The sequence below is a fragment of the Lepisma saccharinum genome, chromosome 4, assembly GCF_977018435.1.
Source record: "Lepisma saccharinum chromosome 4, izLepSacc3.1, whole genome shotgun sequence".
Classification (NCBI taxonomy): Eukaryota; Metazoa; Arthropoda; class Insecta; order Zygentoma; family Lepismatidae; genus Lepisma; species Lepisma saccharinum.
The window spans coordinates 81,798,023-81,822,489 of NC_139232.1; positions in this window are offsets into that span (position 1 = coordinate 81,798,023).

A 24,467-nucleotide genomic window follows, 5' to 3' on the forward strand; every position below is an offset into this window, starting at 1 on the left:
TTATATACTTTTTCTCACGTATAGGCGTACGTGATGAATCCGCAAACAGATTTTTCCTAAGTCTTACCGTTTCCAAGATAACCCCACTTCCGGTCGCTATTTTTGATTTCCGAACATAGGTTAGTAGTACTGTAAATGTATGGTTGACTGCAACCCTGATTTTTTGACCTCTAAGAAAATCACACCAAAACCTCAAAAACTCACTTTCTCTCCACGTTCCGCGCCTCATTTATTGCGCTGACGATGTTTCACAGCGCAGAAAAGCCGGTACGAGAAAATACACTTTCTCATCCTTGAAGTACGAATGCGCCTTATCGTAATTTTCCAAGTCCGGGAACCATGTTTATATATCGTGACCTTTGTAAACCTCTCGGGAACGATGTGCCACACACGCGCGCGCGCGCCTCTCATTATTTCTGTATTGTGACGCAAGCAAACAAACAAAATAATAATAATTGTTTTTTTTTTAGGATTCCTGGCCCCTATAACCCCGCCAGGGTGCGTGGTGCCCAACCAAAAAAGGTTCTATAACGGCTGCGGTTAGATAACCACTCCTCTGTAGAGTTTCACGTGTTTTTTTTCTCAAAGGTCCTATGGGACACCTCTGTTTGTCAAAAATTCGAGATATTTGGAATTTAACGCAGGACTTGGAAAATTTTCGGAAAATTTTTGGTTCCATGACGACCTATGTTTATTTTGGTATGGGAGGACAGAGGACACCGAGACTCGACCAACGCACTAAACTCGACCTTTCTACGACTATTCGTTCAAAAGTTAGGAGTGATCAAAAGTTTTTGGAGGGTGGGTTAACTTCTTACCCCTTGACCTCAGGACCACGAAAAACTTGGTACACGTATTCTACACCTCCAAAATCGACAGGGGGGTATCTAACGATACCGGATGGGGGTGTTTTTCGATAAATTTTTTCGATAACTCTTACCATTTTCGAGATATTTGCAATTTAAGATTTTTTTAACGCTATATAAAACAACATACCTGAAAATTGTATCGCTATATACTAGACTTTTTTATTTCTGTGATTTTGGAGAAAGCAATGACATCCACCACCAGTTTCAATCGTAAAAATGATAAAACTGAATGTGTTACTTGTGGGAAGCTAATCTCAAGGAACAATTTATCGGTACACAGGGCAAGATGTAACGAAACAGCTTCGAGTTTAAATCGTTCGTTACCTTCTAAGCCTTGTGCTCGATGCGGAAAGATGATCAGCATTGCAAATTTAAGTAAACACCTGAAAATTTGCAAACCATCGACCGAACAAGGAACAATGAAAAGAAAAATCGATGATTCAGAAACGGAAGCTTCCACTTCCAAACAAGTTAAATTATCCCATGAACGCAAACCAATTAGATCTGCATTTAACCGTCATATTCAGGATTGCTCTTTTACTTCGGAACCAGGCTGCGACATTCTTAGTTTCTTGCGTGAAACGAAAACATCCGTGATAAATATTCTAAAAAATAAATTGGAAAATAATTCCATAAAAGTATACGTTGATCTATTTTCCGAATACGAAAAAGTCGATGGTACAACAAGAGTTTTTTATCATCGAACAAAAAAACAGGCTCTTCATTTGGCGGACGTCGATAATTTGGACGAATTTTATTCTGATCTTTCAAATGAGCTGGATTTCGAGGCTAAAGGGTCGGGATGGTCTCTGTGTGGAAGTCCTCACACGTTAACTGTTTACGTGAACCAATTCTCGCCTCTTCGCGCTTCCAGCTACGTTCCTCTTCCACCGAACATTCAACACAAGAGGGCTGTGTTAAATATACAGAACAGCGATAACAAGTGTTTCCTTTGGTGTGTGTTGGCGGAACTTCATCCGATTTATTGGTCAAATAATCCAGAACTGGTTTATCATTACAAGCAGCATGAACCTGAACTGGAAAATGCAATGGCTGGCATCGAATACCCGGTGACCATTACTGATATATCAAAATTCGAAACACGAGCACGAGATGCAGAAGGAAAACGCTTAATCATCAACGTGTATTCCTTCACGTCAGATAAATATCTCGTGCATCCCGTCAGGATAAGCGATATCGACTATGACGATGCTTGTGTAATAAATCTTCTTCTAATTTCAAACGACGGTGTTCACCATTACTGTCTCATTCGTTCACTATCACGCTTAGTCAGAAGTCAATCAACCAAGCATGCAAACCACATCGAAGTTTGCCCAAGGTGTTTGACCACGTTCGACGATCGAAAACAAGTCGATTATCAAAATTACACCGGACGTCAGATTGCTATCGATAAACTTGCCGAACATAAAATTTATTGCGGCAACAACAGACCGGTTCGAATGTTGATGCCCGAAAAGAACGAAGTGGAAGAATTCAAAATGCACAAGGCATTGTTGGAACATCCCGCAATCATCGTTGCTGATTTCGAGGCGTTCCTCAAACCACTCTCATACTGCGATCCGGATCCCGAAGTTTCTTCCACCACACCTTACCAGCTTCACGAACCAAACAGTTTCGGTTACGTTGTCGTGCGACAGGATAAAATAGATGAACCGTACGTATACCGAGGACCCGATGCAATCGAACGCTTCTTCGAAAAGATGATCGAGGAGGTTGGGAAAATTGGATGCATGCTGCAAACATCGAAACCGATGCTTCCGTTATCTGCTATCGAACTTCAAAATTACTATGACACTGTCAAGTGTCCTGTGTGTGATAACCACTTCACAGACGACAATCGTAAAGTGTTTCACCATTCGCATACGGACGGTCGCTTCATAAGCGGAATCTGTAATGCATGCAACCTCAAAATCCAAAAACCAAAATTCTTCCCCATATTTTTTCACAATGGCTCTAATTACGATTTTCATCTCTTAATTAGGAAACTCGGATACGACACTAAAAAAATAGATATTCTTGCTCAAAACGAAGAACGATACATCTCTATAAGTAAGAAAGTTATGATTCCTGAGACTAAAAATACCATCGAGATGAGGTTTCTGGATTCATACAGATTTCTCTCTGCCAGCCTGGACGCTCTTGCCAGCAAACTTTTAGACGAACAATTCAAAATTACAAAAGCTACTTTTCCCAACGTAGACATAGAACTCGTTAGACGTAAAGGGATTTATCCTTACGAATATGTTAGTGATAATTCTAAATTTAATGACGAAGCTCTCCCACTTCCAAGAGAATTTTACAGCAGACTCAGAGAGAAAGGAATTACGGACGAAGATTACCAACACGCGCAACTCATGTGGGAGAAATTAGAATGTAGGACACTCGGAGACTACCACGATGCCTACTTAAAATTAGACGTAACGATACTCGCGGATGTTTTTCAAGCGTTCAGGAAAACGACAACGAGTATTTATAAATTAGATCCAGCGTATTTCTACAGCCTACCGGGATTAGCGTGGTCGGCAATGTTATTCCAGACAAAGGTCAAGCTGGAACTGATATCGGACGTGGACATGTTACTTTTCATCGAGAGGGGGATTCGGGGCGGGATGGTACAATGTGTACAGAGATATGCAAAAGCCAACAACGTGCACATGAAAGAAGATTATGATTCAAATCGAGCATCGAATTACATCTTCTACGCCGACGTTAATAATCTCTACGGACATGCCATGGTACAGAAACTTCCTTACGGGGGATTCGAATGGGCATCATTAGATATAGAAAATTTCGAGGATGATGAGTATGGCTTCTTCGCAGAGGTGGATATCGAATTCCCCGACCATTTACACGATCTGTTCAGCGATTTACCACCGGCATCCGAGTTCAAATCTTCGCCTCATTCTAATCAATGCAAGCTTTTATTGACTCTAGAGGGGAAAAGGAGATACGTTGTTCATTACTCGAATCTCCGATTCTTGATCGGGAAGGGTGTTAAAGTAGCGAATATTAGAAGAGTCCTCAGGTTTAAACATTCCGAGTGGCTCAAACCGTACATTGAAACAAACACGCAACATAGGACAGTTGCCACTTCCGATTTAGACAAAGATTTTTTAAATTGATGAATAACGCGGTGTATGGCAAGACGATGGAAAACGTGCGGAATCATGTAGACGTGAAATTGGTTTCAGATAAAAATAAATGCATGAAGTGGGTGGCCGATCCTAGATTCAAGTCGAGAAAAATTTACAATGAGAATTTGGCACTTTTCAATCTAGATATAAAATTGATGAAATTCAGAAAACCAATTTACGTTGGCGCAACGGTTCTCGACTTGTCGAAACTTTACATGTTCGAATTTCATTATGACGTGATGAAACCCTTCTTCAATGATAAGATATCACTTTTGTACACGGACAGCGACAGCTTCATTTACAGCATACAAACACCTAACCTCTATGAAGACATAAAAATTCCTTCCATGCTTGAGTATTTCGATACTTCTGCATATCCTCAACCCAACAGATTTGGGATTCCTTCCCTCAACAAAAAAGTCCTAGGTAAACTGAAAGATGAATGTAACGGTGATATTATTGTCGAGTTCGCGGGTTTGCGTTCGAAAATGTATGCCATGAGAACAGAAAGTAGCGTCACGAAGAAAGCAAAAGGTGTGTGCAAGAATACGGTGGAGAACAAACTCACCTTCCACGATTACATCGATTGCCTTTACTCACAATCGACGATACTAAGTATAGAACAAAGAATCCAAAGTGCAGACCATGTGATTACAACAAACAAAGTTAGGGAAGTAGCATTAGATCCGCATGACGATAAAAGATGTATTTTGTCTTGTGGAATCCACACGTTGCCTTGGGGACACTATCGTTTAGAAATTAGTAAAAATTGTAGGCAATGCAATTAAAAAAAATAAACTTAAATAACTATAACTAAAATAAAAAAAACTTTAACTGTCTCAAATTATCACATACACAATAAATAACTAGCAAGGACAATGAATCTTTTTGGTTTCCGAAAGCAAACAATGGAGACTGTACACCGCACGGCAGATCATGAATTTCTACCTTCCATGTTATCTAAACTCAACGGCCGGTTGATCAATCAATTTTCGGAACGCTGCTCTTCTTGCTGGAACAGTGACGATTTCGGATTCGCGACGATCGACATGACGAGGAAACCCAACGACGGAAAATACAGAAACAAAATCAACGACTTTCTAAACGTTGCAACGTTGTGAGAAACGTAGAAATTCATGATCTGCCGTGCGGTGTACAGTCTCCATTGTTTGCTTTCGGAAACCAAAAAGATTCATTGTCCTTGCTAGTTATTTATGGTGTATGTGATAATTTGAGACAGTGTCATAGTAATTTTGAAGTTCGATAGCAGATAACGGAAGCATCGGTTTCGATGTTTGCAGCATGCATCCAATTTTCCCAACCTCCTCGATCATCTTTTCGAAGAAGCGTTCGATTGCATCGGGTCCTCGGTATACGTACGGTTCATCTATTTTATCCCGTCGCACGACAACGTAACCGAAACTGTTTGGTTCGTGAAGCTGGTAAGGTGTGGTGGAAGAAACTTCGGGATCCGGATCGCAGTATGAGAGTGGTTTGAGGAACGCCTCGAAATCAGCAACGATGATTGCGGGATGTTCCAACAATGCCTTGTGCATTTTGAATTCTTCCACTTCGTTCTTTTCGGGCATCAACATTCGAACCGGTCTGTTGTTGCCGCAATAAATTTTATGTTCGGCAAGTTTATCGATAGCAATCTGACGTCCGGTGTAATTTTGATAATCGACTTGTTTTCGATCGTCGAACGTGGTCAAACACCTTGGGCAAACTTCGATGTGGTTTGCATGCTTGGTTGATTGACTTCTGACTAAGCGTGATAGTGAACGAATGAGACAGTAATGGTGAACACCGTCGTTTGAAATTAGAAGAAGATTTATTACACAAGCATCGTCATAGTCGATATCGCTTATCCTGACGGGATGCACGAGATATTTATCTGACGTGAAGGAATACACGTTGATGATTAAGCGTTTTCCTTCTGCATCTCGTGCTCGTGTTTCGAATTTTGATATATCAGTAATGGTCACCGGGTATTCGATGCCAGCCATTGCATTTTCCAGTTCAGGTTCATGCTGCTTGTAATGATAAACCAGTTCTGGATTATTTGACCAATAAATCGGATGAAGTTCCGCCAACACACACCAAAGGAAACACTTGTTATCGCTGTTCTGTATATTTAACACAGCCCTCTTGTGTTGAATGTTCGGTGGAAGAGGAACGTAGCTGGAAGCGCGAAGAGGCGAGAATTGGTTCACGTAAACAGTTAACGTGTGAGGACTTCCACACAGAGACCATCCCGACCCTTTAGCCTCGAAATCCAGCTCATTTGAAAGATCAGAATAAAATTCGTCCAAATTATCGACGTCCGCCAAATGAAGAGCCTGTTTTTTTGTTCGATGATAAAAAACTCTTGTTGTACCATCGACTTTTTCGTATTCGGAAAATAGATCAACGTATACTTTTATGGAATTATTTTCCAATTTATTTTTTAGAATATTTATCACGGATGTTTTCGTTTCACGCAAGAAACTAAGAATGTCGCAGCCTGGTTCCGAAGTAAAAGAGCAATCCTGAATATGACGGTTAAATGCAGATCTAATTGGTTTGCGTTCATGGGATAATTTAACTTGTTTGGAAGTGGAAGCTTCCGTTTCTGAATCATCGATTTTTCTTTTCATTGTTCCTTGTTCGGTCGATGGTTTGCAAATTTTCAGGTGTTTACTTAAATTTGCAATGCTGATCATCTTTCCGCATCGAGCACAAGGCTTAGAAGGTAACGAACGATTTAAACTCGAAGCTGTTTCGTTACATCTTGCCCTGTGTACCGATAAATTGTTCCTTGAGATTAGCTTCCCACAAGTAACACATTCAGTTTTATCATTTTTACGATTGAAACTGGTGGTGGATGTCATTGCTTTCTCCAAAATCACAGAAATAAAAAAGTCTAGTATATAGCGATACAATTTTCAGGTATGTTGTTTTATATAGCGTTAAAAAAATCTTAAATTGCAAATATCTCGAAAATGGTAAGAGTTATCGAAAAAATTTATCGAAAAACACCCCCATCCGGTATCGTTAGATACCCCCCTGTCGATTTTGGAGGTGTAGAATACGTGTACCAAGTTTTTCGTGGTCCTGAGGTCAAGGGGTAAGAAGTTAACCCACCCTCCAAAAACTTTTGATCACTCCTAACTTTTGAACGAATAGTCGTAGAAAGGTCGAGTTTAGTGCGTTGGTCGAGTCTCGGTGTCCTCTGTCCTCCCATACCAAAATAAACATAGGTCGTCATGGAACCAAAAATTTTCCGAAAATTTTCCAAGTCCTGCGTTAAATTCCAAATATCTCGAATTTTTGACAAACAGAGGTGTCCCATAGGACCTTTGAGAAAAAAAACACGTGAAACTCTACAGAGGAGTGGTTATCTAACCGCAGCCGTTATAGAACCTTTTTTGGTTGGGCACCACGCACCCTGGCGGGGTTATAGGGGCCAGGAATCCTAAAAAAAAACAATTATTATTATTTTGTTTGTTTGCTTGCGTCACAATACAGAAATAATGAGAGGCGCGCGCGCGCGTGTGTGGCACATCGTTCCCGAGAGGTTTACAAAGGTCACGATATATAAACATGGTTCCCGGACTTGGAAAATTACGATAAGGCGCATTCGTACTTCAAGGATGAGAAAGTGTATTTTCTCGTACCGGCTTTTCTGCGCTGTGAAACATCGTCAGCGCAATAAATGAGGCGCGGAACGTGGAGAGAAAGTGAGTTTTTGAGGTTTTGGTGTGATTTTCTTAGAGGTCAAAAAATCAGGGTTGCAGTCAACCATACATTTACAGTACTACTAACCTATGTTCGGAAATCAAAAATAGCGACCGGAAGTGGGGTTATCTTGGAAACGGTAAGACTTAGGAAAAATCTGTTTGCGGATTCATCACGTACGCCTATACGTGAGAAAAAGTATATAACCTATGTTCGGAAATCCAAAATGGCGACCGGAAGTGGGGTTATCTAGAAAACAGTAAAACTTGGGAAAAATCTGTTTGCTGATACATCATGTACACCTATACGTGAGAAAAAGTCTGAATAGAACCTATGTTCGGAAATCGAAAATGGCGACCGGAAGTAGGGTTATCTTGGAAACGGTAAGACTTTGAAAAAATCTGTTTGCGGATTCATCATGTACACCTATACGTGAGAAAAAGTATGAATAGAACCTATGTTCGAAAATCCAAAATGGCGACCGGAAGTGGGGTTATCTAGGAAACAGTAAAACTTGGGAAAAATCTGTTTGGGGATTCATCACGTACACCTATACGTGAGAAAAAGTATGAATAGAACCTATGTTCGGAAATCGAAAATGGCAACCGGAAGTAGGGTTATCTTGGAAACGGTAAGACTTAGAAAAATTCTGTTTGCGGATTCTTCACGTACGCCTACACGTGAGAAAAATTATGAATAGAACCTATGTTCGGAAATCCAAAATGGCGACCGGAAGTGGGGTTATCTTGGAAATGGTAAGACTTAGAAAAAATCTGTTTGCGGATTCATCACGTACACCTATACGTAAGAAAAAGTATGAATAGAACCAATAGTGTCCGGAAGTCATGCGGATTTGGACGTGACGACGCAGTTCAATAACATACAGTTCGACATGTCAGATTTCGTCATTGTACTCTTTCAGACCAGACGCGATAACAATCAGGAAAAAGATTCCAGCAAGTTCGACGACTCCAAGATCAAGAACGTTTATCTCAAGAATGGACGCAACGAAGTGTTCCCGCGCGAGAAGTATAACCTCGACTTGACAAAAGATGATTACCTCAAACTTTACGAAGCTTACACCGCTTACAAGAGGGTAACAGAGGGAAACGTCGACATGTACTACACGCCCAGCGAATTCAAAACCCACAGACCCATGTTCGTCATCAATACCACAAAGAGGAAGCAGGTGGTAGTCAGCGATCAAACCAACATCAAGATCGTCTGCGAGTTCAACAGTCCATTGCCCGAGGACACCGTGTGCAGCGTCATCCTGGTCGCAGAGAAGTCCTTCGCGTACGACGTGAAGAACGAGAGGGTGACGGAACAATTTTAAAATTCATAAAAAAAAATTGCCACATACTAAAAAAAAATCAACACATTTTTAGGTTATATAAAATATGTGAAAACTTTAAAATACTGAAATATTAAAACAAACGGAGTCCAATGTAAGTTAGTTCGGTGCGTAAAAGATCGTAAATAAAAAAAATAATAGGTTAAGTTATATCACGGAAGATCGTAAAAAAAATCGTAAGAAAAAAAGGATAGGTTGAGTTATATCACGTAAGATCGTGATATACCTACAAGTACGAGGTGGGGAAAAAAAAGTGCATTGAAAATTGTACTAAAACATCGCTAAACGCTAAAACATCGACAAAAAATTGTCAAAATATGTCAAAAACTGATATTCAATTGATAAAAAAAGAGGCTACAAAGCGATACCTACAAAGTATTATTTTGAAAACAACAAGTAAGAAAAAAGGATAGGTTAAATTATATCACGTAAGATCGTGATATACCTACAAGTATGAGGTGGGAAAAAAGAGGTAAATTGAAATTTTTACTAAAACATCGCTAAACGCTAAAACATCAACAAGAAAATTGTCAAAATATGTCAAAAACTGATATTCAATTGATAAAAAAGAGGATACAAATGCATACCTACAAAGTATGACTTAGAAACAACCAATTTACACTACTCATCGACGCTATCACTGCGTCATCGGGGAGGCCCAAGTTAACATATCTTGACCATGGAAAGTGTTAATACAAAATCTAGAAAGGAGCCATTTAACAGTTGCCTGATTGCTTTTCCATTTGTTGTATGGGAAGAATTGTCTGAAATGTGTGTGTAGTGGCAGGCAAAAGAGAATACAAAGATCGAATAGAGAGGCAACACTGTCACTGTTCTACACTGCACAGACAACTTTAGCCTGGTAACACTAATAAATCATCTGATTATATGCGTTCGGTTATGCTGATAGTCATGTTTCATATATATCCTTCAAACATAAACAATATCATGGACTCACTCACAGGCAGAATTCAATTTTACGCTTTATTTTCCTGAAGATATTGTATCAATATAATACAGGACCTACAGTTTAAAGTAAAATCCGAACCACTATGTGCCTCCACCAGGAATCGAACCCGGGACCCCCTTGATTACAAGGCGGCGACGTTACCACTGCGCCATCGGGGAGGCACTTAAAGAGTCAACAATCAAAGCTAATACGCATCTATTGATCAGAAATTACTAGAGTGTTAAAGTTGTTTTTGTATCTTTTGTTATTATAAGGCGCTCTTCTGCCACTTTCGGCTAATGAGGATGCGTGACGATTAGATTAAATTGATACCATGATTCCAATACTGAAGCCGTGGCTCAAACGCTGAAATTTCTTGGGATCGGAAGTGGACCACTTAACGCGCTTGGCCACCAAAGAGAACCGGCTCTGTGGCCAAGCGCTGTTAGTGGTGGACTAACGGTCCACACACCGAATTTTCCGGGTTCGAGTCTTCTTCCCTGGTTGTCTTCCTCGGCCGGCCTTTGTTGGGTCTTGACTTCATTCCTTGGTCACCTTCTTCCTCGTAACACCGAATCCAACGCCTGACGCATGAATCGTCCACACCTTATCATTGGTGCATGTAGAGTTTCACGCCCATTCCGATGCAAAAAGTTTCATTTTATAGGTTCCGTTGCAAGTGACATGCTCAAGGCATAGATACGAGTAAAACTGCTGCAGGATCTCGAACGAAGCACTCACCGGGGCTCGAATTAAAGCCCAAGCGTGGTGTCAAAGGCAACCGTGACGTTACTGCATGGGAGATTTACGTCAAGCAGGGCCTGCGTGGTGTGTGCAAAGAAACTCACGCTTGCTTTAGAAAATAAGGATACTATTGAATCAATGCAATATAATAGAGTATAAACAGTAAAATATACATTATTATTGACTCATGCATCCCCTGAAAAAAATGCATAGTTTTCTCTCACATTTCTGCCTGCAATAAATATAAATGTATAATCTATTAAATTAAGCAGGTGCATGCAGATTTAAAAAATATTGATAATATGATTGAATTGAATTGAATTGAATTGTTGTTTTTTAAGTTCACTTTGTGCACAGAAAGGTTAATTGGGACTGGACCTGCAGTTTATAGTGGGTTCCGAACCACTATGTGCCTCTACCAGGTATCTAACGCGTGAACCCTTGATTAAAAGGTGACGACTCTACGACTGCGGCATCGGGGAGGCCCTAGTCCTCTCACGGAGATAATTCGTTCAGATCAATAGAAATGTCCTATCAAAATAATTGGGGAATATTATTTTCAATGTGGATATTCTTCGGAAAATATGTTTCTAACAACAGTTTACCTAAATAGTGGGGACGTGGGGTGAGAGATAGGGACGGAGTTGGAAGAGAGGGAGGGAAACCACACAATTTTCTGTTCAGTGAGAACCTTTGGGATTGCTTTTTCCTAGCACACCAAAAACACAATACGTATAACCCAAATACAACCCAAACCTTCAATGGTGAAATTGTGAGTCAATCACTCAACTGGAATAAAAAGTTCGGATTTAAATCTAGGAGGCCAGAAGATAGTTATTGCCCTACCACGTGCTAATACAAAAAAAAATCACTTTGCCCGCGAGAATTGTCACGCCTTAGTGACATGTAGTTTACGTTAGTTGTGAGAGTTGCTTCAATTCCATTGCCTGCCAAGAATAATGATAGCGCTGAAAGCATAAAATACGGAAATGTGCATGTTTGGCGAGCTATGAGAAAAGCAGATCCTTGTGTTTTCTTTTCGGCTTTTACTCATTTTATGTCAACCTTTACATATAGCCAATGGCGACAGAGGATGAATGATGCTCCAGGGAAATTGATGAAGATTGAACAAACAACGAAAAAGAAAAACTCATAATTATCAGAGGCTAGGACCCAAGAACCCTGGCTACGCAGCATTTTATGATATTTAAGTATATCACGGATTTCTGCTAAATCCTTTCCTAGATATTTGAAATGAATGAACCCCCGCCCCCGCTACGAGAAAAAGAAAGACTATAGGATGTGAAACATTCACAATGTGATTGCATTGCTTTACATTGCTCTTGGCTGTATTCCAAATGTAGTAAGAGATCAGCAATGAGTTGGATTTTTTTTTCAAGGTATAAGTGTATTTGAGCGCAAGGGCTACATATTTCATCATTTATAAAGAGTTAACTTCGTCGTTACACTAGCACCAGTCACGAATGCATGAATTTCTATTTCGGTTATTTTACATCACTCTTCTTCCTCTTGAGTTAATCGCGATAATACGGATGAATTATCAATTTATAAAATTGGGACGGGACAAACTCAGTGATACATTCATGCCTGACCAGAGTTCGAATCTGGAACATATGACCTCGCTTCGCTAAAAAGGCTGGCAGAAATGTATCGGAAAAATATAGGAGCACCAAGAACCTGTTTCACTCAGCACAAACGATGAAATAATTTACAGCGACTCGCTGTGGCAGTGTTGCTCGCCACACCCTCCCCCTTGCTCGCAGGTAGCCTTCTCAGCACCCCGGCTGCTGATGGAAGAGTACGGTCAAAAGCTGCACCTACTTTTCGTTTCAAGCATATTCCGTCTGAAAGGTTTCTGGCACTCCTTCGCCCCCCTCCCTTCCCACCATGGTTAATGAATGAGACCCTTGCACTTTCAAAACCCTTATCGCAAGAAAAAGCTGGCATCAATTATACACCGCCATACAATAAGATCTACACGGGAAACATTTCCTAACATTTTTTCTTGATTCGTACTAAGGGCAAATTAAAAATAGTCAAAAGTAATTATACACAGGAGAATTAAATTACTGGAAATATGGAAAAGCGCGACACCGAATCTGTAATGAGTGCGAAGGGAAAGGAAAAGGAAAAAAAGTATAAAAAGTATTTGAATAACCAGATTAAGAGAGATAGTTATCACGGCTCGAACAATGCAAATGAAAAAAAACGGAAAAAAGAACTAATACGAATTGAAATATACGACAATCGAAAGTAGGCTGAAGGAAGCAAATTTTAATAAACGTGGAAAGAAAACATAATCAAAGGAGCGCTGGTTCGATTTGCGACGGAAGCTCATATTTGTTGTTCGAATCCCACTCTACACTGTAAGTCCAGATGCATTTACACTTAAAACAAACTTCGTGGAACTTTTTCCAAAACAGATGTCGCCAAGCATTTAAAAGCAAAAAGAATAACTCTGAAGAAAAAATGCCGATAGCGTTATTGCAAAACAAAAAAGAAATGTGTAGGTGGTTATGGGGGTCAGAATCTTCTCTTTGGACTTACCTATGGTGGCAGGACCAACGAGAAAAAGATCTCGAAAAGAATAACTGCAACAATGGAGTTATTCTTTTCGAGTGATGTAAAAACCAATCACAACTTCCACGTCATTTTACTTTTGCCTTTCAAGGGTTGTTCCGAACACACGTACATTTTTAAGAAATTTTTTTATTTCTATTTATGCACAGATACATTAATGGCAACGGAACTTATGATCTAGAGTGGTGGGCCACCAGTGGGAATTGTATCTAGGACCGCTTGATTACAAGGCGACTTTAGGCTATCGGAAGGGGCTTTTTTTTTAATAGATAACAGAATTAGTCATAATGCTATCTTTTCGTCTGCAGGACTCTCTCATGGGAGGTGTCAAGTATCCGAGCTATAACGAAATCCGAGATACCTTCTATCTTCACATATTCGTTTGGAAGTGGTAAAAGAATAATAAAAAACTCAAGCATAAATGTTAATAACACTTGTTATTATTACCAGAGATATTCTCAAAATAAACTTGTTGTCCGTTCAAATCAAATCAAGAGGAAAGCAAGATCTCCACCCGGTCGCGTGAATCTGTTGCTAGATTCAAGAGTTGGAAACACTACGTTTCTCGCGAGCTGCTCTTCCTGGCGAAACTAGATGATATAAAATTCAGGGTTGCATAACCATAAGGGGGGGGCGTTTCTTAGATTCCCAGTGTACTATCACACCACGAGGCACGTGGAGCCTCTCGGTGGTGGAACTTCCGACGAGGCCTCCGAGCCAAGCGGAAAGGGTAAAGTGCTCGAAAACCCCATCTCGCCTGAATGGGGGTGCGCGCCTACCCCTTCCGGTTTGCACTGGCAAGAGTCCAATAGCTCCTGGATAGACGGCGACTGAAAGGGGTGGAAGCTATACGCCGTGAAACTTTTTGGTCAAGTTCGGCTATTTTAAAGGCATATGCTTTTTGGATACGGTCCTACCGTTTTACTTGCATCCGAGACAAGGGGATATTGCCTCCTACCCTCACCCTGCTCGCTCGTTTGTATCCTGAAATCCTGTCCCTAACCTCTAAGCTATCGTGAAATGTCCGAACTATACACCGTCAACTAAATGGTAATACAAGTATTATAATGCCGAAGCTTTGGGAACCGTTGTGCAATCACAGCGCAGAAAGGATATTTTGAAAAAAATCTGTTTTCCTGCTGGCTGCTTTGGGGAATAGGGCTTTTCAATGTTTTCACTTCTTACCCAAACAGTTGGTCTAATTGGCTGTTTAACAGCAAGTTCCGTCGTAGGTAAACGCGGCAAGAGAGAGTGACTGCCATATAGGCGGTCCCCGCGCCGGGAGTAACCGCAATTTCATTAGAAATACGGTGATATGGGAGAGGAAAGAAGAGTTTAAATGATTCTTGTTGGGAGACCTGATGGTAAGGGACATGTAGGATGGTCAAGACGAAGATGAAAGGATGACGTTAATATGAACCTAAACTAATTCGGCAAGGAAAATAATGGATTGATCTTGCCGTGGATAGGGACAGATGGAAGGCTTGTGTTGTTGCAGCCATAAACCTTCTGTTTTTGAGAAGGCTAGAGAGTTAGTTAGTTAGTTAGATATGCTGTCAGGCCAAGAAATGTCTTATTTTTCCAAATAACTTCAGGCAAATTCTGTGTGCAAAATTATTGTACATTCTACTACTGCGTCGGTTTTCTATCTGCACAGGTTCCTGTTAGCAATGAAAAAAAGATGATTAGCTATTATTTAACCTATAATGTTCTATTGACGCACACATATTATCCTGTGTAGAAACCAGAAAACAATGATGCGTTGATTTGACGCCATCCTGTCAGAAGATTATCGGCAGGTCTTGGCCCCTTCAATGGCTATTGGCTAGTATGTTTGCCTACTTTGAAGATACCCCATGCTTAACATTAATACTTCGTATATAGCCTACATATCCTACATGGTGAGCCTTGACACTTAAAAGCAATTTATCCTATAATTTTGACTGAATATTGATATAGAGAAAGGACAGGAGTTCTGGCTTTAACAGGTTGAGACCTATCCAAATTCAGTCACGTCAGATATAGCACCTAACTCTGCATAGAGTGTTGATATTGATGTCTGAACTGGAGCAAAAAATGAACAACAATCATAACGTCAGGAAAGAAATGCAGAATTAATTAACTCTAAAATTATTTCACTCTTAAAATTATTTTAGTGTAAGGAAATCTAAGTGTCGACACAATTGTCAACCGTCATCAAGAATTAATCAAAACTCTTATGTACTACCCTGCAGATTCCAGCCTATAGCTTTTGTCTGTGTCGTTATTGGAGACCAGCCATTTCCCAGGAAAGAAAACTATATTAAGTATGGTTACCTTAAATAGATTAGACCTCCTCTGTGTTTTCCGAACTCATTATTTTTGGTTGTCGTTCCATGACTACCGCAATGAGCTTCAACAATGCACAATTACTATTGAATGATTGTACATTGTTGTGCTCCAAAGATGAAAATTCTAAGACGTGGAATAGTTTCGACGTTAGATCTGACAATCAATGCTCGTGGTAGGTAATGGATCATTTCATATATGCACGCACACAAACTAACAGTATTTCAGCCTCTCCCTGTAGAACCACAGTAGTATAAAATACAATATTATAAACTCAAAAATTGTACAAATGAAGAGCTTTTTGATTAAACAGCCCGATTTGCCTACACTTAAAACTATGCCAAGATGCCCTTATTCCTCATTTCTTCAAGTGTGATATGCTCTTAATTCTAAGAATTCTGAATTCTAGTGTAGAAAAGAAGAACCCTCAATAGACAGATTTGCCTACACTTAAAACTATGGCAAAAAGGGCATATAGCCCAATCGGCCATGTGTGTACATATTTAAATCTAAAGAATTTTGAATTCTAGTGTAGAAATGAAGAACTCCCCTCAGACAGATTTGCCCATGTGTGTAAAAGCTACATCTCTCAGTTTGTTGTCCATAAACTTGTCAAAAATATGCCCCCCTTGATATTGTTTTGACTACACTTAAAACTAGGGCAAAAATGCTTATATTCTCATCCTCTACAACTTACAGATCAATACAATAGGACAAGGGCAGGCAAGCAAATTGGTTTCATGTTTTTTCTAATCTTTGATCAGTTACATGTCCTGGCCAGCAATAAATTATGCACGCCTGGGAGATTTTATATGCTTGCATGCATGAGATAAAATCTACACTGTGCCCTTTCAGGGAAAATTCCCCATACATGCCATCATGTTATTGACTCCAAGGGAAATTCCTAGTAAAAAGAACATTGGCCTCTTGCATGTTGTCATATATGCCTGAATTGGATTCAGGTTTTGCCTTGTTCTGATAATATATACCCGAGTGAGACTTACAGAAATATTCATTGCACATTTCAAAGTCCAACTTTGAATTGTATTTAGCTGATATATAGCTCTCCTGGGTTCTGATGCTCAATAGAATATGGACATAGTCCCATGCCTTATATGCTTTATAATCAAGAGGCTTCTGTGTTTAAGACCTCTCTATGGAGAAGTGCTAGTCTTGTTGTCTTGTGATCAAGAGGCCCACAGGTCTGAAACCTGGTAGAGTGTGTGGGCCTCCCCTGTAGGCAAAGTGTTGGTATTATTGCCTTGTAATCAAGAGGCTCCGGGTTTGAGGCTCTGGTAAAATGTGTAAGATTGAAATACATGTGGCAGAATAATATCCCCACATGTGATATTTTGAGAATATTTATTGCTAGCTGATAAACAGCTGAGGTTTGAAACCTGGTAAAGTGTGTTGTACAACAGCATAACAGAGCAAAACAACTCTATATTGGGGATCACCAGAGCATAGGTTCTGCTGTTGTCTGGGTATAAAAGCACCAAATCAGCCACTAACTGCTGTTATAATTGTTTTGGCATATTGTCCATAGTTCTGTTTTTTTGGAGCAAGAAATTTTATATAAACAAACAACAAAAAATGCCAAATCAAAAATATTGCAATAAATGCAAAAAAAATATATCTAGTTCTAATTGGTCTAGGCACCGGTTTATTTGTGACCGTAAGAAATGCAGAAAGGCTACAAAAATGTGTCCAAGATGCCATAAAATATTAAGCAAGGCATATTACAAAAGGCATAAGTGTAATTCTTATGTACAGTCATCAATATTGTCCCCACAACCATCTACATCTGGTCTGAAAAGGAAGCCTGAAACACCTGTTAATGCTAGAGCAGCAAAGCAGCCACGCTATGCACCACCTATCCATAGCAGTTTTAATGGCCAATTAAGGGATTACCGGTTTGTATCAGAGCCAAGATGTGACATTAAGAATTTTTTAAACAGTATAAATCCTGATGTGCAGGCAATTCAGGCTCTTGTAAGCTGTCCCTCAAATTGTTTACACAATATAAGAAGCCAAATGGCACAAAATTTACACAGCCCCACATAACAGAAACTGTACCTGTATATTCAAATACAAATTCAGACAAAATAATAAGCAGTTTGATAGATCAATTGAATATTAAACACTCTGAATTTGCAGCAAAAGAGTCAGGATGGAGCCTATGCGGATCTTCACACAAGTTATATATTAATATTTCTGAATTCAATTCATTACAAGGATCTACATATTTGCCATTACCTGCCAATATTAAAAACAAAAGAGCCGTGGTTAACATAGAAAATAATGATGAGAAATGCTTTTTGTGGTGTATTTTAGCTGCTTTGTTTCCAGTTTTAAGGAATCCTGAGAGAATAAGTTATTATAAACAGCATGAACACAATTTCGTTGAGGCAATGGAGGGTTTAGAATATCCAATGTCTGTTCAGAATATTGATAAATTTGAAAAAAAAGGCCCGGGATATTAATGGTAAACAATTATCTATTAATGTATTTACTTGTTCTACTGGCCGTGGCAATTGCTTGATAGCACCTCTCAGAATCAGTACACTTGATGATGATTCTGCTGTTCCGATTGATCTGCTCTTAATTGAAGGAGATGGCACATATCATTACACTCTGATACACAGTCTTGAAGCTTTAGTCAGAAAACAACAAGGCAAATCCAATACAATATTCAAGTTGTGCAGAAGATGTTTGACTGAATTTGATGGTCAAAAAATAATAAATGGAGTTCGGGAAGTGAATGCAGAAATTGCTAAAAACAAGTTACTTGAGCATCTGAAATACTGTGGCAACCATAAACCTGTTCATATGGTGATGCCAATGCCAAGCGAAAATGCCAAATTCAAAAAGTTTGAGGCCTTGTTGGAACACCCAGCATATATAGTCTGTGATTTTGAATCAAATCTCAAACCCCTTGCATTCTGTAGCCCAGATCCTGATGAATCTTCAATTACATCATACCAGCTACATGAACCTTCTAGTTTTTATTATGTGGTTGTACAGGATGGGGTTGTTAGTAAAGAAGATTTATACATGGGAGCAGATGCCATCAAAGAATTTGCAGATAGAATAGAAAATGAGTGCCATGACATAGCATCTAATGTCTTATTAAAATCAAAACCCATGTTGCCTTTAACAGAGGAACAGATTGAAGATTTCAACAATGCAGAAAAATGCCCGGTATGTGATTCTGAATTCTCAGATACAAATATCAAGGTGAAACACCATTCTCATACAGATGGTAAATTCTTAATGGCCCTGTGTAATAGCTGTAATATTAAGATCCAGAGACCAAAATTTGTCCCCATATTTTGCCATGGAGCATCCAATTATGATTTCCATCATTTGATCAGGTACGAGGGGTTTGACAAGCAGAATTTAAATATTTTAGCTGAAAATAATGAAAAATATATTGCCATTAGCAAAATAATTAAAGTTAATGGTGTTCCTATTCACTTAAGATTTCTTGATTCATACAGAATTCTGTCTGCTAGCCTGGCTACACTGGCCACTCAATTATCTGATGATCAATTCAAAATCACATGTGCTTTGTTTCCAAATCAGGACCTGAAATTAATTAGGCGGAAGGGTGTATATCCATATGATTATGTTACAGATTTTTCTAAATTTGATGAGTGTTCTCTGCCACCACAACAAGAGTTTTACAGCAAAATCAGAGGATCTGGTATCACTGATGAAGATTATCACCATGCCCAGTTGATGTGGAACAATTTAAAATGCCAGACATTTGGTGATTATCACAAGGCATATTTAAAACTTGATGTGACTCTCTTAGCTGATATACTGCAGGCATTCAGAAAATCTTCCATGGAAAATTATAAGCTGGATCCAATGTATTTTTACAGTGCTCCGGGCCTAGCATGGTCTGCAATGTTTTTAAACACTAAAATGCAATTGGATCTGATCCAGGATCAAGACATGTATCTGTTTATGGAACAATGTATAAGAGGGGGCATGGTGCAATGTTCTCAGAGATATGCCAGAGCAAATAACAAATATATTCCTGATTATGATCCAGCACTGCCATCAAATTATATACTGTATGTAGATGCCAACAGCCTCTATGGTTATGCCATGATGAAAAAACTGCCATATGCAGGGCTTGAGTGGGTTGAAGATTTCAATATTGAAGATCTTAAGGATTTTGATGACAGTAACTATGGCCTGTTCTTAGAGGTTGATCTGACAATTCCTGATGATTTACACAACACATTTTCTGATCTGCCCCCAATTCCCGAGGTTGAGTGCTCACCTGGCTCTAAACAAAAGAAATTGATGATGACTCTAGAGCCAAAACAGGGTTATGTCATATATTACAAAAACCTCCAGTTCCTGATGAATCATGGTGTTCAAGTGACCAAAGTTGGAAAAGTTTTGAGGTTCAGGCACTCGAGATGGTTGAAACCATATATTGATACAAACACAGAGCTTCGAACATCTGCAATGAGCCAATTTGATAAAACTTTCTTTAAATTGATGGTCAATTCAGTGTATGGCAAAACAATTGAAAATGTCAGAAAACATATTGATGTTAAAATAATTACTGACCCCAGCCGGAGCAAAAAATTGATTGCAAAGCCCAACTTCAATTACAGAAGAATTTATGATGAGAATATGGCACTTTTCAACATGAAAAAAACAAAGATTAAGTTTGATAAGCCTATTTATGTAGGGGCTGTGATATTGGAATTGGCCAAATTACACATGTTAAAATTGTATTATAATGTGTTGAAGCCTTTTTATAAGGATCGTGTAAAACTGATGTACATGGACACAGATAGTTTTGTTCTTGATATTCAAACAGAAGATGTTTATCAAGATATAGCACAGCCTGAATTGTTTAAATATTTTGATACCACTGAACATTCAAAAATTAAACACCACAACAAAAAAGTGCCTGGCAAGGTAAAAGATGAGACACTTGGTGATGTTATTGTGGCATTTGCTGGGTTAAGAGCCAAGATGTACAGCTTTGAAACATGTAGTGGCGCTGTTGCCAAAAAGGCCAAGGGCATTGGCAGAGTAATTGTTGACAAAGAGCTCCAATTTGAAGATTATGAAAATTGCCTCAAATCATGTAGCACAATCAGAACATCAGAATCCAGAATTCAGAGTGTGGATCACTTGTTGACTACAAATATTGTAAGAAAAGTGGCTCTGGATCCACATGATGATAAGAGATGCATTTTATCATGAAGCATACATACTCTACCATGGGGTCATTGTGATTTGAAAAGTGGTAATCAATGCCCAATTACAGAGCATGATTTGAAATAAATAAACATGCCTATGAACTTATTTGGGTTCAAAAAACAGGCTATTATAGACCTGCCAACACCACAACCCTCTTCTGATATGATATCTAAACTAAGTGCTTTGTTAATTATTCATCTGAACAGCATACTTACAGATGTTGATGATGAAACAGGTAAAACATTGTACATATTTAACAATAATTTAAATCATTATCAATTACCTGTAGGTGGTCAATTGCAATTTATTACAACCCCTGAGGGTAATGTCAAGATTTCAATAGGGAGAAATATTTATAGAAATAAGCACTCAAACATGATTTCTGGCACTGTATATACTGTTTCTGCTGGTGACTGCTTATATATTGAGGTCCCTGGATCCTATGACAAGCTTATACCTTTTTTTATAGAATTAAGAATTAGATATTCAATAATAAATAACCACTAAAACAAAATGCCTAATGATTTATTTGGCCATACAAGGCATGAAGATCACAGTGATGAGATTCTGATGCTTGATGTCAGAGTCAAGAAATTAAGAAGTGATTTACAAGCTTTACAAACCACACTCAATGCCAGTCTTCAACTAGAAATTACAAATTTACAAACACAATGCATGGACCCTCTTCTTAAAATTGACTCAGAACTCAAATTATTGCTTGAGAAATATACTGATTTGGCCACATTGGATAATTTTCAAAGTTTAGAAGAAGCTGTAGCAGCTCTTCAAGCCAAATTTAAGACCCAGGCTACCAACTCTGAGCAATTGAAACAGCAATTGGAAGAGCAGATAAATAATGTCCAGACACAGCGCCAAACAATTGTCAAAAGCATAAAATCACAAGAAGATTTTGATCTAATGATTTCCACTCTAAAAGAACAGATTCAATCACTCCAGATACCTAATCTGGACCCTCTGAACAATGCCATAGCCAAGGTTAAAGAAAAAATTGAGACACTTGAAAATTTTATGAACAACTTGCCATCTTCTGATGCTTTGAGTGCAATAACTCGGAGTGTTGCCAACATTAAGCTGCAACTTGAAACATATGAAGATTTTGGAAAAATTCAAAGTAACATAACCCATCTTGGGGGTACAATAGCAGCAGTGCAAAGTGATTTGACAAATGTACAAGAATCCCGCCTGCCCGGTATTGTAGACACACTTGTCAGTGTCCAGCAACAGATCACAAAGCTTGAAAACCTCAACACTGAATCTGAACTATCTCATTTTCATCACTTGATCGATGATATCCACACAAAACTTGAAATTTTACAACAATCAACACCCACTCAGGCAGATATAGCCCTGCTCAAAAATGCTATGCGTGGTGTGGTTGATGCTTCTGAATTAAATGATGTGAAATTGGCACTTGAATCTTTGCAAAATACTATATCAAATCTGCCTACATCACAGGAACTTAAAAATATTAAGAGGGCAGTGAATCGCATATTGAAATCAGAAGATATCAAGAATATCCAGACAGAGATCAAACAACTTACTCAGACAGTGGCCACTCTACCAACTAATCAACATATTAATGAACTGCATGCCCTGTTTGAGGATATCAGAAGACAAGTCCATGATCTTACTGCTCAAAATTCAAAATTGGCAGTTGTTGAAAATTTGCAACAAATTGTAGCTAATATCAAGCAACAGCTAGGGACCATGGAATCCAATCAAGCAAATGCTTTGTCTGTTTTTGCCACCCAGCTTCAAGAGATTGTGCAACAATACAAGAAACTTGTTGTGGACATAAAAATCAAGCCAGGCCATGATGATGTTGTTAGGACCATCAATGAGCACCTTGAATCTGTAACAAGCAGATTGCTTACAGCAGAAAAAGAAATAACCGGCATAATTGAGAATCCAAAACATACAGTAATTCTTGAATTGTACAGCATCCCCAACAAAGAATATGATTCACCATTTACACCAGGTGGCAAAATATATATGCTGTCCCCTGCACAATTTTATTACCAGTTTTTTGTTGGGGGCACACTGAGACCAATCAAGATCAAATATTGGCTTCAACCACAGGCACACCACTACACCACCTTATCAATAAGAAATGCTGACAACAAACCAAAAATCACCAGTGTAGAGTTAGAGGATTTTACAGATCCCAATACATTAGAAACAGCCTATGCTGAAGATGATGGCTCTCTGGAATTTCATATACAAATAGGAGACAAATTATATTTAGAAAATCCTGTAGTATCAGCTGCTGAACACCCCATAGTTGCAATATTCTTGTTTTCATATTATGTCTAGACAAATTATTGTTGATGAATTACACAGACAAGCCAGACATAATTATAAGAGACTGCCAGTAGTCACAAAAGGCATAGATGATTTATGGCATAGCGACTTGATTGAGATGGCAAGTGGACAGCTGAAAAACTTAGACAAAATCAACAAGGGCTACAAGTATCTACTCACTGTAATAGACACATTTTCAAAATTTGCCTGGGCAGTGCCACTCAAATCCAAGACTGGAAAATGTGTTACAGAAGCCTTCAGGACAATCATCAATCAGAGTGGAAGATCACCGCGCTATCTGCAAACAGATAATGGCAAAGAATTTTATAATTCTGTGTTCCAACAATTTATTAAAAGCCAGTCAATACAACATTACTCGAGTTACAGTGATCTCAAAGCCTCAATTGTAGAGAGATTCAACAAAACCCTAAAAAATCTTATGTATAAACAATTTACACTTCAAGGTAATTATAAATGGATTAATATTCTTCCAGAACTTCTACATAAATATAACAACTCGGTTCATTCCACAATCAACATGAAACCCTCTGAAGTAACTTCATCTGATGAGCAAAAATTGATCAGAACTGTTTATTATCCTAGATACCAGCCAACACAAGGTGGGTGATCAAGTAAAAATCAGCAAATATAAGCACTTATTCAAAAGAGGCTTTACATGAAACTGGAGCACTGAATTATTTACAGTGGTTCAAATTAAACGTGGGACCCTTAACACATATATAATAAAAGACCACCGAGGAGAAATTCTCAAAGACCGGTTCTATGAAGAAGAACTCAACAAAACTAAACAGCCTGACACATATCTCATAGAAAAAATCATCCGCAGAAAAGGCAACAAGTTATTTGTCAAATGGCTAGGACTTCCAGAACACAGCTGGATCGATGCAGACAAAGTGATAATATGAGCACCTGGGATGTTATAAAGAGGCTGCCAAAACCTGAACAGCAGATTAAGAGAAATGGCAAGTTGCTGCCTGATAATATTAGATGTCTTATTGTTGGGCCATCGGCTTGTGGTAAAACTACACTAATGATTGATAATTTTTTATTGGCACCCAACTGGTTAGACTGGAAAAACAGGCACTTGTATGTTTGCTCTAAGAGCTTGGAACAATTAAAATATCAGCAGCTGATGAAACTATATGATGGATTGGATATAGCCACTTTTGAAT